Source organism: Protopterus annectens, chromosome 1.part2, assembly GCF_019279795.1.
Source record: "Protopterus annectens isolate FY-2018-M chromosome 1.part2, PAN1.0, whole genome shotgun sequence".
NCBI lineage: Eukaryota > Metazoa > Chordata > Ceratodontiformes > Protopteridae > Protopterus > Protopterus annectens.
The window spans coordinates 527,046,872-527,065,155 of record NC_056727.1 but is presented as its reverse complement, the minus strand read 5'-3'; the positions used below and the strand labels follow the sequence as shown (position 1 = coordinate 527,065,155).

The window sequence follows — 18,284 nt, the reverse complement described above, 5'->3', positions numbered from 1 at the left end:
GCAGCTTGATGCAGAGAGAAACGTGCTCCGACTGCTTCCAGAGGAAGGCGATCGGGCAGCACCTCAGGAGCGCTGATATGGTCTACCTAAGAAGGAATTTCTGGAGCCCTGGTTCTGGGGACCCCCTCTGCCCTGAAAGGGACATCTTCCATTATTGGAACCCTCTCTGCCACTGGAGGAGTCCTCACCACATGCGTTTCAGAAAGGACCTTGAGACTACTTGTGCCACATCTTTCAGCTCCTCTGATTCCTGCAGAAGGAACGCTGAGGTTTGGAAAAGTGCAGGCCAATGGCAGACAAGGTCTTCCCGTCTTGCTCACACCTAGCTAGTGTATCCTTGACCTTAGTACCAAACAGAGCCGAAGGCTCGATAGGAGCATTTAGAAAGGAAGACTTGGAGTCCGCGAGGTCACAGATGTGCATCCAGGCGTGACGTCTCATGACTATGCCTGCACCCGCAGCTCTAGCTGCTCCTTCGTTTGCATGTGACAGCAGCCTCATGGATGAATTAGATATGGATTCTAGGGTGGCAAGTTGGGAAGCAACTTTATCTCGTGCTCCATCCAATACTTGACCCACGAGGGTTCCAGAGAGTTCGGAGATAAGATCTCTGGAGCCTCGTAAAATGTGCCAGAAAGTTCAGAGACCTAACCACGAAGGTCGCTGACGCAAAGACTCGCTTCCCTAACCTGTCCACTGCCCAGGACTCTCTGTTGGGCAGGTGAACAGCAGGACTCTCTTCTGCAAGGTCCTTTTTCGTGGCAGCCACCACCACCATAGTGTCCACTGGCAAGCCTCTGGACCAATGGGGTAGATCCTCTGGAGGGGAGAGTACTTTGATCTCCTGGGGATGGCCTCAATGGAGTCGGGGGTCTTTCAAGCCTGTTGCATGATGTGTTTAACCAACTCATTGGCGGGGGTGGGTCACCCAAGAAGTAGAGGGCAGACAGCGAAAAGCCTACAGGAATATGGATTCCTCTGAGGAAGGGGTTGAGGACTTCCAGTCACCCGTCTGTTTCAAGATTTCCATGATGTCCCCAAAGGAGACATCGTCGGGGGGTGACCATGGGGACCCTTCCCAATCATCGTAGTCCATAGCCTCTGTGAGGGACTCCTCCAGGGAATCCGTGTGTTTCCTCTTACACACCCATTTCCGAGCGGGTTCTTCGGTGGGAACATCCGAAGAAGACTCGGAAAGTGAAATGCCCTGGACAGGGGTCTCCCGGGCCTTGCGCTCTCGGAGTCCTGGGGGGGGTGGCCTTTGACAGCTGCGGCTCAGAGGAAACTGAGGGAATAACCAACTATGGAGGATTGCTGGCAGCAAGCACCCCCTCCATCACCCGGAAAGCGGGCATGCCCAAAGAGGAATGGCAGCCCGGAACTGAAGAAGACAAAATCGGAACTGGGGTCACACTCTGCTCCAGATGGCCTGCCCCCAGGGACAGAGCCTCAATCAAGCTCGGAGTGGTAGTCACCCTCTGAGCTGAAGTCAGGGCTGACACAACTGTCGGAACCGTCACTGGAACCGGGGGCTCCACCCCCCCAAGCATGAGATTGAGAAAGGGTGGGATCCGATGGAACTGGCACCCAAAGGGATCTCGGAGCCTCAGACAGAGTTGCTGTCGGTGCCGAGGAAGGAATTCCTCTAGCCAAAGTTGGGTAGATGAGCCTTGGAACCGAGGGGTCCAAGGGAGGAGAGTAAGTAGGGATTGCTGGTGAAATAGACCCAAAGCCTGGAGTGGGATAGGGTCTAGCCGAATTTGAGATTCCCCTAGCAGTCAGCAGCTGATCAAAAAGGTGCACCACATCCAATTCGGAAAGACTCCTGGTGGATCTCACCGATGCACCTGAGGGGGAGTCAGGTCTGTCCAAAAAGGGGCTGCAGGCTTGTCCGGCAAACGGGTCCACATTGGATGAGTATCGGGTCTGTGGTGTGTCGCAGAATGGCACCAATTCCAATTTTGAATTAGGTAATAAAGGTATGGTCAGAGCCGTGAACGGGCTCAGAGCAGAAGTCACTATAGGGGTGGATGACAGGAACGGTTCCGAAGTAGTTGTCGGAACCAATATCAGAGTCGAAATGGGTGAAGTTGGTGCCGATAACGAAGTCGATACACTGGTCAGTACCGAGGCCGTAGGCGGTGCCATAATTGTCATTGCCGGGGTGGGCGTCGACGTGGCCACCTTGGAAAACTTCATTGGATCTGAACTTGGAGCCAATGTGGTAGTCGGTACTGAGGAGGCAGAATGGTGTTCAGAAGAGGACTTATGGGCTTTGTGCTTGTGACCCTTACCTCTGTCACCAGTCGATGAAGGGGGGTCCGATCGAGGACGTTTCTTGTCCGAAGCAGGCGGGGGTGAGACCTCCATCGCAGAAATGGCCTCTGAAAAAGGCAAAGCAAGCAGGCCCTTTAAAATAAGTTTGTTACGACGTTCATTCAGCGTCCGCTGACTGAAACTAGCACAGATATCACATGGGGGTTTCACCGACAAATGCGGAACCCCCAAACAGTATACACATTCTTCATGGAGGTCACTATTCGGCAGTTTACCACTGCAAGAAGAGCAGTGTTTACACCCCGTAGTTCCCTTCTTTTCAGACATCCCAGAACACACTCTCGCACACACGGGAAAGAGACAGGAAGCAAATACCAACAATGGTAACAAGATACCGTAAAGGTAGAAAGTTAGAAATATCAAGAAATTACCAACAATGGTAAGAGCGAAATACCTGTGGGTAGAGCTGAAGCAATATAGAACAACAAGAACAAGTTATAAAAGGAGAAAAAAACTTTTTCAAACTACTAAATATATCTGAAAAAAGCACTTGGCTGGAGACCTTGGTGAAACGCTGCTATATGGCTGCACGGCAAATGAGATCTGAGGTAACTGAGCAAAGGGCATTGTGGGTAGCAGCTTAGCTTGAGAGTTTTTGGTGCACGCAAGCTTGGTATAAGGCCGACTCGGTTCTAAGGGTTTGGAACCGAACCCATCAGTGATGAATAGGAAGATGATTAACAACTTCAGATGTATCTTTAACTTTAGGGCCAAAAAGGGAAGATCCGTAAAATGGAGCATAGATGAACGAAGACTTGAATGGTTCCGCAAAGTAGGGCAGGTGCTTCCAGGCGTGTCTTCTAAAGGCGACACCTGAACCCGCTGACCTAGTCATTCCTTTGGCTGCATGTGTAATAAGCCTCATGGACGAGTTAGAGATAGACTCCAGGGTGGCAAGCTGGGAGGCTACTTTATCCTGAACCTTCAGGCACAGCTCCAGCGGGGGTACCTGACAGGTCCTTGATCAGATCCCTCTGAAGTCTATTGAAGTGTGCCAAAAGCTTCAACCTTCAGGCACAGCTCCAGCGAGGGTACCTGACAGGTCCTTGATCAGATCCCTCTGAAGTCTACTGAAGTGTGCCAAAACTTCAACGACCGCAAGGCGACGGTTGAAGAAGCATAGACCCGCTTCCCAAATCTGTCCATTGTCCTAGACTCTCAGCTAGGGGGTTGAATAATGGAATTTTCTTCCGCCAGTTCCTTCTTGGTGGCTGCTGAGACCACCATGACATCTACTACTAAACCTTTGGCCCAATGTGGATGGTCTTCTGGAGCTGAAAGTATCTTATCTGGTCTCCTGGAGACTAGTTCTATGGAATCACGGACCTTCCATGCCCGCTGGGTGAACAGTTTAATAAGATTGCCAGCCAGTGGGGTCACCCAATAGGCAGATGGATGAGCACTGAAAGCTTGCAGTACACAGACTCCTCTGAGGATGGGTCTTCGGGCTTCCAGCCACCCATCTGCTTTAAAATTTTGAGAAGGGCTCCAAAGGAGGCATCTTCTGAGGGTAACAGAGGGGAACTTTCCCTGTCATCGAACTCCATGTCTTCAGTGATAGATTTCTCCAAGGAATCAAGGTGTTTCCTCTTACACGACCTCTACCGAGGCACATCTTCAGTGACAGCTTCTGTGGAGGAATCATAGGTTCATAGGTAGGTACAAGGCTATCGGCGCTAGGGCCCATACAAGCCTAGCCAAAAAATGTACCCTGGCTTTCGCCACCCAAGAAAATTATTTTCCTATGCCCCTGTCGAGCAGAGCCACAGAAGTGATCCCGGGGTGAATTTCCCATTTCCCAACAATCATTAAGATTTTTCTTGAAGAGTGCTAATGAGGAGCTCTGTTTGACATAGATAGGTAGTCTGTTCCAGATTATGGGAAGTCTCGTTCTGTTTATTGTGGTGACAAGGTTAAGGTCCCTAGAGCGTGTAGCTCGGAGGGATTGGGATTTCTTTAAGTGGAGCATGTCCAACAGCTCTGGGTTTGACATAGCTTTGTATGTTAGGCAGAGATCGCCTCCGAGTAGGCGATATGCGATATAGTAAAGCTGTAGTTGTTTGAGACGGTCTGCATAGGGCATCTGTTTGAGGCCAGTAATCCTCTTTGTGAGGTATTTCTGTGGTCTTTCAAGTTGTTGTAGATGTCTTGTGAGGTACATACCAAAAGGGGCGTTGTACTCTATAATGGGTCTAATGAGTGATGAGTAGAGGGGAACAATGACCTCTTTTTTTCTGGATGAGAATCCTTTTGTGATGAGATGAGCCACGTAGAAGGATTTCCTGACCACTGTGGCAATGTGATTATCAAAGGAGAGATTACTGTCCACCTGTGTCCCAAGGTCTCTTATCACATTTTCGGCTTTAAGTAGACTACTAGCTATGTGGTAGTTCATGGGTTACAGAGTTTTTACCAAAGGGGATGACAATACACTTTTTGGCATTGAGCTTCAGGCCATGGCTTTGACACCAGGAATATGTCTCAGTGAGGCCCTTTTGTAGTTTGTCCACATCGTTAGGAGTTTAGATTATGGCTCCTAGTTTGCAGTCATCTGCAAACTTTGTTAGCCAAAGACCTTCTGTGTTGGCCTGCACTTCAGAGAAGTAGATACCAAACAGGAGAGGACCCAGGACTGAACCCTGTGGTACTCCACTTGTCACTGGTCTGATGTCGGATTTGGAATCTGCTACTTTCACAGTGTGGGTTCTGTCCGTGAGCCAGTTGGCAACCCATCTTATGACATAGTGATTTATACCTAGTTTACTGAGCTTATCTATAATTCCAGAGTGAGGGATGGTGTAGAAAGCCTTGGCGAGATCTAGATAAGCTGTGTGAACCATTTTACCATCATCTATGGCTTTGGTGACTGCTTCAAAGAAGTCAATCAGGTTTAGGAGACATGATTTGCCTTTTACAAATCCAAACTGAGCAGGGTCCAGAGTTTGGAGATTACCAATGTCTTTGTTTATGAGTTCCATGATGATACGTTCCATGGCCTTGCAGACCAGGCTCGTCAGGCTAATGGGGCGGTAGTTCCCGGGGTCCGTCGTAGCTCCCCCTTTGTGGAGTGGGATAACTGTTGCTGTGCGCCATTCAGTGGGTACAAAGCCTGAGGTGAGGCTATGATTGAACATGGTACTTGGGTAGGGTGCCAGTTCATTTTGTAGTTCATGTAGAACGCAGCCTGGGACATTGTCAGGTCCCATGGATGCTGTGTTCTTGGCTTTGGAGAGTGTGTTTTTTACCTGTGCAGCCGTGATTATAGGAACTTTGCATTCTTCCGGTATAGAGATGGGCCTTCTAGGGGGTGAAAGGGGGGGGTAAAGTTAGCAATGAACCTATCTGCTAGGATGTTGGCAATATCAGTTGGTTCTGTATATTTAGTGCCATTATGCTGTAACTCAGAGCAGATCTGAGTGTTCCCATTTAGATTCTTGACATAGCTATAGAATGCTTTGTGGTTGTCTTTAGAGTCAGTGGCAATTTTGTTTTCATAACTAGCTTTGGAGGATTTTATGAGTAGAAGAAGTAGGGCCCTGTACAGGGGTGTTCTGCAGTATCAGTGCTCGTTGCCCAGCCATGGAGATTGGTGGAAACTCTGGACCAGATGGGATCCTGGGGAAAGGCTCCAAAGGGGCAGAAACTGGCTGGGATCCCACTGATGCCAAAGCTCTCCATAACTTGAAAAGCAGGTCCTCCCCCCGAAGAGGGATGGCAGCCTAGAACTGGGAAGTACAACCTTGGAACCATGGTCACACCCCACTCCCTAGAAAGTCATCATCAAGTTCGGAGCTGAAGAAGAGCTCACAGATGGCATTAAAGAAGAGCTCACAGATGGCATTATGGCGCTACGACTTCGGGAGTCCATCAATTCCGAAGCAACCAAGGAACTCAGGGCGGAGGCTGGAGCCGAAGACACAAGAGCTGTCTGCACCAGGACAGACGGAATTGAAGAAATCAGAGCCGAGGTCTCTAAAACCACAGTAGTTAGAGGAGGAATTTGAGATGGAGTCCTTGGAGAAAGATTCCTATATCAGGTAGGGAGTGAAGCCTGGGAAGAAGTGAAGATACCCCACTTTATTAATCGAGGCTGAAAAGGGGTCAACTCCTTCTTGAGACCAGATCACAAATCTGTTCCATTTACTAAGATAAAGTTTCCTGGTGGACGGTTTATGGGAAGCTAGAAGTATCTTTTGTACTGGGGAATCTGCCTGGCAATTACTGGAAGTGGAGGTACCAAGCAGTCAGCTTGAGACTTGGTAGGTTGGGATGGACCAGCCCCTGTAGATGAGACACCAGTCCCAGAGTTGGGTCTACAGTCCACAGATGGTGAACTAGATGAGGCCAAAGAAAGGGGAACCAAACTTGATGGGGCCAATAGGGTGCAATGAGGATCACTTTACTTTTCAACTATTGTGCTTTCTTCAAAAACTGGGGTATTAGGGGAAAAGGAGGAAAGGCATAAAGCAGTCCCGGGGACCAATCATGTAGAAGAACATCTCTTGGGGACTCCCCCTGAGAGGGGATTAGGGCGAAGTAGCTACTGCATTTGTGGTTCATGGGAGATGCAAACATTTTTCAGCAAGGCTGACCCCAATGACGAAAAATGAGAAGTTATGTACCTACCATAACGTTCCATGTTCGTTGTCTTCTCTCGTCTTCTTTCTTGCTGGATGGGTTCGGAGCCGATCCTCGGCTCCGACTCGGCCACTTACTAAAGCTTGAGAGCTAATTTTACCGGCTCGAGGCAACCCTATATCCCATGATGCTAGGCGATAACTACCCAGATCTCATTTGGTAGCTAAGGAAAAATTATGCAATATAGTCCTCCAACTGTTGAGGAGGAGGAAGGGGGAAATAATCCCTCGAAAGAGACCAATCTGATCTAGTGACACTAGTAAGCTAATTAGCTGGAAAAGTTGGATCAGGACTCTTCAAGGAAGAGGAACAATCTTCTCGGTCTGACCAGGCTAGGGGGATGGAGGGCAGGACGCAAGAAAGAAGGCAAGAGAAGACAACTAACATGGAACGTTATGGTAGGTACATAACTTCTCAATGTTAAGTTGTCAATCTCGCCTTCATTCTTGCTGGATGGGACCACGTCCCTAGCACCTTTATCCTGGGTGGCTCAATGGAACAGACTCTTGAGAACGGTGGAACCAAAATTTGCTCTGTTTCTGGAGGCCAAGTCCAATTTGTAATGCGAAACAAAGGTATGAGGAAAGGCCCATGTGGCTGCTGCACAAATAGTGTCTATTGGAAGTCTAGCCTGAAAAGCTGCAGATGTAGCTAGTGCTCTAGTTGAATGGGCTTTTGGCCTAGAAGTCAACTCTACCTCTGAGTTGATAAATGCATGTAATCACAGAAGACAGCCACCTAGATAGGGTTACCTTGGATACCGGAAGGCCTTTCCTGTTTTCTGCATACGATAAAAACAGTTGATCAGATTTCCTAATTTGTTTGGTTCTGTCCAAATAATATCGGAATTGGCGGTGAACATCGAGATAATGTAGTTTTTGCTCCGCTCTATTAGTATAATTTAGGGAAAAAAAATGGAAGATCAATAGATTGATTTAAGTTTGTCTGCGATGCCACTTTGGGTAAGAAAGACAGATTAGTCCTTAGAGAAACTCTGTCTTTGTGGAAGATTAAGTAGGGAGGACAAATGCAGAGGGCATGAAGCTCAGATACTCTCCTGGCAGAAGTAATGGCGACTAGGAAGAGTGTCTTCCAGGAAAGAAATTTCAATGAACAGGTAGCCGCAGGTTCAAAGGGGGGGAAGAATCAAGGATGTTAAGACTAAATTTAGATCCCACTGTGGTGGGGGGGTCTCTAATCGGAGGCTTAAGTAAAAATACACCTCTAAGGAATGCCTTGCAAAGTTTATGAGACATGATGTTGTGGTCCGACAAGCCTATATGAAAATTTGAAATGGCTGCCAACTGAACTTTTACTGTGGAGGAAGAAGACCCTGAGTGAAATATTTCAGCTAGGAAGTCCAAGACCGAATGAATCAGAGCAGTAAAGGGATCTATATTCCTAGCTTTTGCCCAGAAGGAGAAACGTTGCCATTTACTAGTGTAAATCCTTCTGGTGGAAGATTTAAGGGAAGCTACTATGATATCCCGGACGGGATTAGAAATCATAGGAAGCCTGGCTAGGGACGGAAGTGGAGCAACCAAGCAGTGAGGATGAGAGAAGGTATGGATTGGTGCAGCTGCCCCGACTGGTGGGTCAGAAGATCTGGAACCGGGTCCAGATGCATGGCGGTACCAAAAGATAACGATGCAGGAATGGAAACCATATCTGTCGAGGCCAATAAGGGGTAATGAGAATCATCTTGTCTCTCAAGGCGGTTGCTTTCTGAATTACTTGTGGTATTAGAGGAAAGGGTGGAAAAGCATAGAGAAGTCCCCGGGGCCAATCTTGGATTAGAGCGTCTCTGGGGGGATGGCCTGGAAGGGGGAAGAGGGAGAAGAAGTCGGGGCATTTGCTGTTTTGAGGTGTAGCAAAAAGATCGCAGCAAGGAAGGCCCCACTTCTGAAAAATCTCTTCTGTCACAGATTGTTTGAGAGACCACTCGTGCGGCATGACAATAGCTCTGCTTAACCTGTCCGCTATGATGTTGGACTTCCCGGGGATATGCGTTGCTATCAGAAACCGCTGAGAAGAGACTGCCCACTGCCAAAGTCTGAGTGCCTCTTGACACAGGGGATAGGACTTGGTTCCGCCCTGCTTGTTGATATACCACACTACAGACATATTATCCGTTTGGATTGCAATAGTCCCCAGGGGAAGAGAGTCGTGGAGGGCTTGCAACGTTAAAAGCACTGCTCTCATCTCCAAGACATTTATATGCAGGTGGCATTCGAAAGGTTGCCAAGTGCCATGGACCATCCTGCCCTGATAATGCCCCCCTCACCCGATCAGGGAGGCATCCGATGTAACCGTGGTGACCGGGGCGGGAGGAACAAAGGGTCTGCCTTGATTGACTTGAGGGGACAATATCCACCAGGACAGATGCCTTTTGCAAACTGGAGTTATCATGATCCTGTGATGCATAGGGAGTCGTTGAAAGGACCATTGGGCGAACAGCATCCACTGTAGGAGACGCATGTAAAAGCGGGCAAGGGGAAGAAGTGTTATGGCGGCCGCCATAAGACCCAATACTTTCAGGGCATACCTGGCCTGAATTTTGTCGCTCTGGAGAAGAACATGGATGTGGTTTTGAATATCCAAGATCCTTTGATCTGTTAACTTTGCTGAAAGTTGTACGGTATCCAGATTGGCGCCTATAAAGGTAATAGATTGACAAGGCGACAAGGCAGATTTTTCGAAATTTATAGAAATTCCTAGCCCTCTGCAAATGTGAATGGTGTATTCTCTGGCTTGGAGAAGTTGATGCCTGGTGGTGGCAGTGAGGAGCCAGTCTAGATATGGAAACACCTGGAATCCTTGACGTCTCAGGTGAGCCGTAACTGCTGCCATACATTTGGTGAACACTCTGAGGGTTGTAGTGAGCCCAAAGGGCAGGGCTCTGAATTGGTAGTGACTGGCCCCCAGCCGAAAGCGGAGAAACCTTCTGGAGCGCCTGTGAATTTTGATGTGATAGTACGCATCCTGAAGGTCCACCGAGCACATCCAATTGTCCTTGCCCAGAAAGGGTAGAATGGACTGTAGCATGACCATCCGGAATCTTGTTTTCTTTACAAACTTGTTTAGTTTGCTGAGATCTAATATTGGTCTCCAGTCCCCTGTCTTTTTTGGTACTAAATAGAACCTTGAGTAGATTCCGAATCCTATTTGGTCTGCTGGGACTGGCTGGATGGCTCTTTTTACTAGCAGTTTTGATATCTCTGGTACTGCTAGTTCCCTTAGACCGGGTGGAACGTCTGGAAGGGTTCCCTTTTGCTGAATTGGGGTTTGGATAAAGGGAATTTTGTAACCCTCGGATATGATCGACTGTACCCATTTGTCTTGAGTAAGGGAAAGCCAGGCTTTTGGGTACGGCGATAATCTTCCCCCGACTGCCTCCGAAGGTGGACAATCGGGCAACATCTCAGGGATGCTGGAAGGGTTTGTCAGAGAGAGGCTCCCTGCTACCCTGATTCTGCGGACCCCCTCTGCCCCTGGAGCGGCGTTTGTTGTTGTTACCCCCTCTGCCTCTGGGGGTAAACTGACCTCGTGCATCAGGCGTGACTCCTTGAGATTTGCGGAACCACATTTTCCCTCCCTTCTGACCCTTAGGGTAAGGTCTTGAAGGGGTGGAGAAATGGACTCCTACGGCAGAAAGAGTCTTGCCATCTTGTTCGCATCTAGTCAAGGTGTCTTTCACTTGAGGTCCGAACAAGGTCGAACCATCAAAAGGAGAATTTGTGAAGGACGCCTTGAAGGGGTCTGCAAAATTACAAAGTCGCATCCATGAGTGACGCCTTAAAGCCACTCCTGTGCCTGCGGCCCTATTCGCTCCATCGGCTGCATATGAAATGAGCCGCATGGAGGAGTTAACAACAGAGTTTAGGGTTCCTAGCTGTGAGTTAATTTTATCCTGGGACCCAACAGCTGACGGATCCTGTAAACCTTCTCCCAACTCTCTGAGAACATCTCTCTGAAGGCGGATGAAGTGACATAAGTAGTTCAGCGACCGCATGGCAAAGGTCACTGAAGAAAAAAATCCGCTTGCCGTACCTATCCATAGTCCTAGAATCCTTGTTAGGAGGATGGATAGGTACTGAAGGATCAGCTAGTTCCTTCTTGGTCGCTGCAGCCACCACCATGGCATCAACCGGGACACCTTTTGTCAAAAATTGCCTATCAGGTGGGGCCGTAATGAATTTAGAAGGCCTCCGAGGAGTGGGTTCCACCGAATCCGGGGCCATCCACTCCTTCCGAGCCACCACGTCCATAAGAGGGTCGAAAGGCAGAGACACCCAGGAGGTGGAGGGTCGAGAACCAAACGCCTCCAGGTATACCGACTTGTCCTCGGAAGGATTAAGGGAAGGCCAGTTCCCCCTCTGCTTAAGGATTTCAAGGATGTCTGAGAAAGCGACTTCTTCAGAGGGGGACCTTGGGGATCCCTCCGACTTATCCAAGTCGGTATCGGATGTAATAGACTCGGGGGAGTCCAGATGTTTCCTCTTACATGTCCTCTTACGTGGAGGCTCACCTGACAGGTCAGGAGAAGCCTCGGAAGAGGAAGATATTCCCAGTGGGGAAACCTGAGGCATTGGATCTCTGGGTCCGGGAGCAAGAGAGTGGGAAGAGACATCAGCAAGCACTGCAGTGGGAGGAGCTGATGGAACTGACCGCTGACTATGCCCTGGGGCTAGCACACTCCTCATCACCTCGAAGGCTCCCCCATCAGAGAGGCCAGAAGGCTCCTGCTCCGAAGAGATAGGAACCCCAGGCCGCACCGACAGGGACGGCTCTGAGGCTGATGTCGGGGCCGAGCTCACCAGCGCCAAAGCTCCGAGGGGGAGAACGGGGTCGGACAAGGGTCCGATGCCACTCGCCCCCTCGGAGCAGACGAGAGAGACCAGACGCCCGGATCCCTCCAACAAAGGCATCAAGGAGGAGATCGGAGCAGAGGACGACGGAGCCGAAGGGGGAGGTATCGGCTCCGACTCCACAACAGTCACGGCTCCAAGGAGCTCAGGCTCCGAACTCTGTAGGAGAGTCGAAGGAGGAATAATAGGAAGATGTGTAATAGCTACCATCTGATGAGATGGGCTATGGAGCATTTGGGACAATGCCTGAGACTTTAATAGCCTACTCACCACTCTCTCAAGGTCGTGGTCAGAAAGCCTGGAAGACCAAGAAGACCGGCTCCGATGGCTCCGCTCCGAGAGCAGGGGTGATCTCGGAGCCGAATGGATAGACTCCAATGAAGGGGATCTTGATCTCTTTCTGGAGGTGGGTGGAGCCGAGGATATGTCGGCTCCAGTCAGAGCCGACAGTGAGTGCATAGATTCAGTGGTATTGGTGCCGGGTGGAGCCGATACTGTAAGCTGTGACACAGAAGGATCGGCTCTGGCCGGAGCCGATCTCGTCACAGAAGGCGAACCAGTAGCCGATGTCTTGGGACTTGGAGCCGACAGCTTTGCTGGCTTCGAGGGCTTCCCCGGAGCAGACTTAGTCGGGGAGCTCTCAGGCTTTAATAAGCCCCTCAGTATTAGTTTATTTCTGCGCTCCTGCAGGACTCTTGGGCTGAAGGCGTGGCAGACAGAACAAGAGACCTGCAGGTGCAGAGGTCCCAGGCAGTAAACACAAGAAGTATGACCGTATGTCAGAGACATTTTCTGACAGCACGAATCACACTTCTTGAAGCCTGAGACCTTTGTGTTCTTCGACATAACGGTGTCGAGGGAGCACCAAGTAACAAAAAACACACACGCACAAAAAACACCCAATCCAAATAAAAAAATAAAACAGGGATACTAACACACCCAAACACCACACAGAATCCCTGACAAAAAATTAGGAAAGGGGAAGGCTTAAGGCCTAACCTAAGGGAAGGGATAAATAACTGTGGACAAGGGGAACCACTAACGGGGGATAGGGTTTAAAATCTAACCGTTAACAGTTAAGACAATAAAAGGAGTGGACTAAAACAAAAGGGAGCGACTAAAAGTCTGAAAAATTGAAAACTTACCAGGAGCCGGTAAAAATGCACCTCGCAAGTGAAAGCGGCAAACGAGATCTGGGTAGTTATCACCTAGCACCATGGGATATAGGGTTGCCTCGAGCCGGTAAAATTAGCTCTTGAGCTTTAGTAAGTGGCCGAGTCAGAGCCGAGGATCGGCTCCGAACCCATCCAGCAAGAATGAAGGCGAGATTGACAACTTAACATTCTCCATTGCTACTATGGGACTGAGAGACCACTCATGAGGCAGGAGAATGCATCTGCTCAGTTTGTCCACAACCACGTTGGAATTCCCAGGAATGTGTGTTGCTATTAGAAAATGGTTGGAGGTGATTGCCCAGTGCCATACTCTCAGAGCTTCCCGACATAACGGACAGGATCTGGTTCCTTCCTGTTTGTTGATGTACCAGATGACCGACATGTCTGTTTGGATAGCAATTGTCCCCGATGGGAGAGCAGATTGGAATGCTTGCAATGCTAAAAGCACCATGCTCAGTTCTAGGACACTGATATGCAAACTGGCGTCTAAGGGGGACCAAGTGCCTTGGACTGTCTTTCCCTGAAAATGCCCCCCCCCCCCCAATCAGGATACATCCATGGTCTCTTTGGCCTTGGGGTGAGGGGGGAAAAAAAGGGTGACTCCATAACTCCTCTTCTGGCTTCATCCACCAATTCAGATCCTGCTTGCATCAATTTGTTATGCGGAGTGGATAAGGCATGGGGTGTGTTAACAGAGACCACTGTGATGCTAGCAGCCAATGAAGCACCTTCATGTGGAACCTCACCAGGGGAAGTAGGGTGACTGTCACTGCCATTGACTCTAGTAGTTATAAGACTAAGTAAGCTGGGACTATATCTTGAGAGAGTATCACTTGGAGATATGACCTTAACCTTTGTAGTCTGTGAAGAGGTACAACAACTACACAGGATCTCATGTCTAATGTTGCCCTAATGAATTCTATGCTTTGAGTGTGTGCCAGTTTTAACTTTTCTTTGTTTATTCAAATGCCTAAGAACTCTGCCAGTTGTAGAATGTAGTATAAGGAGTGAAGCAGTAGATGCCTGGTGGGGACGGTAAGGAGCCAATCGTCTAAATATAGAAACACCCGAATCCTTGCGGCCTCAAATGAGCTGCTACCACTGCCATACATTTGGTGAACACCCTGGGAGCTGTGTTGAGAACAAAGGGCAGCTTGCAAAAATGGTAATGACTGGCTCCCAGCCGGAAGAGGAAATATCTTCTGGAGAGCTTGTCCATTTTTATGTGGTAATACGCATCCTGAAGATATACAGAGCACATCCAATCGTCTTTCTCCAGAAAAGGAAGAATAGACTGAACTGTGACATGTGGAATTTTGTCTGCCTGACAAACTTGTTCAAGATACTGAGATCTAGAATTGGCCTCCAGTCCCCTGTCTTTTTTAGCACTAAAAAGAATCTTGAGTAAAATCTGGATTCTACTTGGTCTGTTGGGACTTTTTGGATGACTTTTTTTGAGCAGCTTTTGAATTTCTTGAGCTACTGTGTCCCTCTGACTGGGTGGAACGTCGAGGATTCACCTTTGTGGCCTTGGATGAAGATTGAAGGGGATATGATAACCTCTGGTAATTATTGTATGCACCCACAAATCTGATGTTATTGAATGCCAGGCTTAGTGGTGGAACCTTCCCCCAGACTGCCTCCAGAGACAAGCCATTGGGCCGCTCCTCAGAAGCGGTGATATGGTTGTCTAGAGAAAGAATCCCTGGAGCCCTGGTTATGCGGACCCCTTCTGGCATGGGAGGGGCATCTTCTTGATGAGTTCCCTCCCTCTGCCCTGGAGAGAAAACTCACTATGTGCATCCCGAAAAGGCCCTTGGGACTTTCTGAACCACATCTTTCCACTCCTCTGATTCCTGGAATAGGGTCGTTGAGGAGTGGAAAAACATACGCCTACTGCAGAAAGGGTCTTTCCATCCTTTTCACACTTGGCAAATGTGTCTTTAACTTTTGGGCCTAAGAGCGAGGAAACATCAATGCGAGCATTGAAGAAGGAAGACTTGAAGGGGTATGCAAAGTCACACAAGTACATCCAGAAATGACGTCTCATGACAACTCCTGCACCCACTGCTCTGGCTGCCCTTTTGGTTGTATGTGTAATCAACCGCATGGACGAGTTAGAGATGGATTCTAGGGTCACAAGCTGGGAGGCAACCTTATCGTGTACCTCATCTGACACTGTTCCTGCTAGGGTTCCTGAGAGTTCAGTGATCAGGTCCCTTTGAAGATGGGTGAAATGTGCCAAATAATTCAACGACCGTATGCAAAGGTCAGTGAAGCATAAACTCGCTTCCCTAATCTGTCCAACGTCTGAGACTCTCAGTCTGGAGGATGGACAGTAGAACTCTCCTCTGCGAGTTCCTTCTTTGTGGCTGCTGCCACCACCATAGCATCTACCGCTAAACCCTTGGACCAGTGGAGGTGATCCTCTGGGGGGGGGGGTATTTTGTCAGGCCTCCGGGGAATTGGCTCAATAGTGTTAGGGGCCTTCCAAGCATGCTGCACGATGAACTTGACTAGCTCATCTGCAGGCGGGGTCACCCAGGAAGTAGAAGGTTGGGCACAGAAAGCCTGCAAGAAGACAGATTTCTCAGATGAAGGATTGGTGGTCTTCGTCACCCCTCTACTTTGAGTTCTAAGATGTCTCCAAAGAAGACATCTTCAAGGATCAATAGTAGGGACCCTTCCCCTTCATTATAATCTGTATCCTTGGTGAGAGATTCTTCCACAGAATCAACGTGCTCCCTCCTACATGATCTCTCATGGGGTGGCTCTCATTAGGGGGATCTAAGGAGGACTCCGAAGACATGGTACCCTGCTGTAGGGTGTCTTGCTGCTCCCATGCCAGCTGCCCCAATGTAGCAGACTGTGACAGCTGCGAGCCAGAGGACACATAGCTATGACATTCTGATGTGGAGGGTGCCAACTTTGAGCATGCTGAGGTGAGCGCTCTCTCCATAATCTGAATGGCAGGCCCACCTGAAGAGGGATGGGAGCCTGGAACCGAGAAAGACAACCTTGGAATCGGTGTCACACCCTGCTCAAATGAGCCCGCCTCCAGAGAAGGAGCTGTGAGAGGACTCGGAACTGTCAAAACAACTGGAACCATAGATGGCGACATGGAAAAATCGGTGACATACTAGGGATTCTGGAGCTGGCAGCCAAGTCACAGTCTTGCAGGTGGGTCAGCTCCGACTGAGCAGAGGTCCACAGAGTGAGTTCCGGCACCACGGTAAGATCCATCATCAGTACCGAAGATGTTGGCACTGGGAGAAGCGTCGGCTTCAAGGGCTCCAAATCTTGCATGGAGATTGAAGGAAGAAGATAAGTTGGAATCCATGGAGAAAAAACCTTGGCTCCAGGTGGGACAGAGGTCTTAGATGGGGTTGGAATACCTCTGGCCACTGAGAGCTGATCCGCCAATCTAACTACATCAAGCTCCAAAAGTCTCCTGGTGGAACGAATGGTTATCCATGAGGGAGATTCTGGACGATCAATAAAGGGACTGAGTTGCTGACCAACAAAGGGGCCAATGGATAGGGAATATTGAGTCCTGGCTAGGGATTCAACCTTTGGCACCATACTCAGATTACCAAAAGCTTGTGTTGGAGGGGAAGTCACCAGTTTTATAGGGGAAAGTATTATTGGTGCAGAGAGGGTCTGAGGTACTGTGGAAGGAGTCGATACCATGGCAACTTTAGTCGGTTCCATGAGAAGAGACAGCACCGTGGAAGAGGTCTTAGACTCCGGTGTAAAGACAGTTGTCGGTGCCGATTTCAATTATTTTGACTTCAGTTCCGTATAAACCTGGCTTTTGGACGATTTTAGTTCCTGAGAATGAGGAGACGCTGGAACAGAGTGGCTCCTCTGTTTTGCTTCTTTTCTAGGAGGTTTTGACACCTCCACCTCAGACAAAGCCTCTGAAAAGGGGGGTTTTAACAGCACCTTTAGGATCAACCCTCTGCAAGGGTCTGGGCACTAAAACCCTTACAGAACTCGCACAGAGGCTGGATTTCTAAGTCGGGCACCCCCAAACAATAAACACAGGAAAGATGCCCATCAGAGTTGGGCATGTTCCTGCCACATTTCTCACACTGCTTGAATCCAGTTGTACCTTTTTTCTCAGCCATTTTCAAGGTAAATCGCAAATAATTAATAGCCATTCACGCAATATCTCACACACACACACACACACACACACACACACACACACACACACACAAAACAGTGAAATGACAGAGCAAGTTAAAGATTTTTTTTTGAAACGTACCAAAAATGGTAGCAAGAGAAATACCCATAAGGGTAAAGAAGAAGAACGAAGAAGGGGAAAAAATACCAACAACTGTATTTAAGAGTTACCAGAGGTAAGAGGGAAGGGAGGGGCCTATACCAACTATGGCAAAGATGAAATACCAAATAAGCAAAAAACAGGTTAAAGCTGCACTCACACACTAATTTAGTAATACGCTATCAAGCGACTAGGAATAATTAAAGAGGAGAGCTATAAAAGAGAAAAATATTGAGAAATATATATAAAAAAAAGCACTTAGCTTGAGGGCAGGGCCTGACATGTCTTGAAACTGTATGCGGCAAATGACATCTGAAGGGAAGGAAGAGAGGCACTATGGGTAGCCTTAGCTCGAGAGTTTCTGGCTGGCATGAGCTTGTTACAATGGCTGAGTCGGTTCCAAGGAACAGAGACAAAAATGTTATGAATGAATGAAGATTGACAACATCAGATTATATTTCTTTCCATGGACCAGACGTGTGAACTCCTTCTCAGTTGAGATATATCTACAGCTGGTACATCTACAGCAAGGATGGGTATCTTTCTGATTTGACACAACATCCTTACCCCTATATGAATCATTGCATAATAATTGCTTCAGATTCTGATTGTTACTAAAGGCAAATTGAGGTCTGGCTCCTACTACTTTCCTCAATTCCTCATCCAAGGTCAGTATTTTCCAATTGTTCTTTATTACACTCCATATATGTTTCATATCATTTGAATATGTAAGGGTCATTCTAATATCTCCTGTCTTCCTCTGATGTATGTTATGGTCACCATTCATATCTTCCCTAAGTAAATATGGTCTCCATTCTTCTCTCATCTCTCTGATGTGACTTTGCATATGTCCCATTTCATGAGCAGCATAGCTTCTCTGTATAAAGTGATCTCCCATGATCCAAATCACTCTGTCAAAGTTTTGCTCTCTTGTGTGGAGTCTAGATGTTCTTAGAAATTGCCCCTTCAAGATATGTG

At 48.4% G+C, this 18,284-nt stretch overlaps 1 protein-coding gene across 1 annotated transcript in view; it reads right to left on the bottom strand.

The window, feature by feature from the left end:
* The window catches only part of THUMPD2 (THUMP domain containing 2), an 898,882-nt gene that overhangs the window by 527,117 nt on the left and 353,481 nt on the right, over nucleotides 1-18,284 (bottom strand). The gene's annotated exons all lie outside the window — the stretch shown is intronic.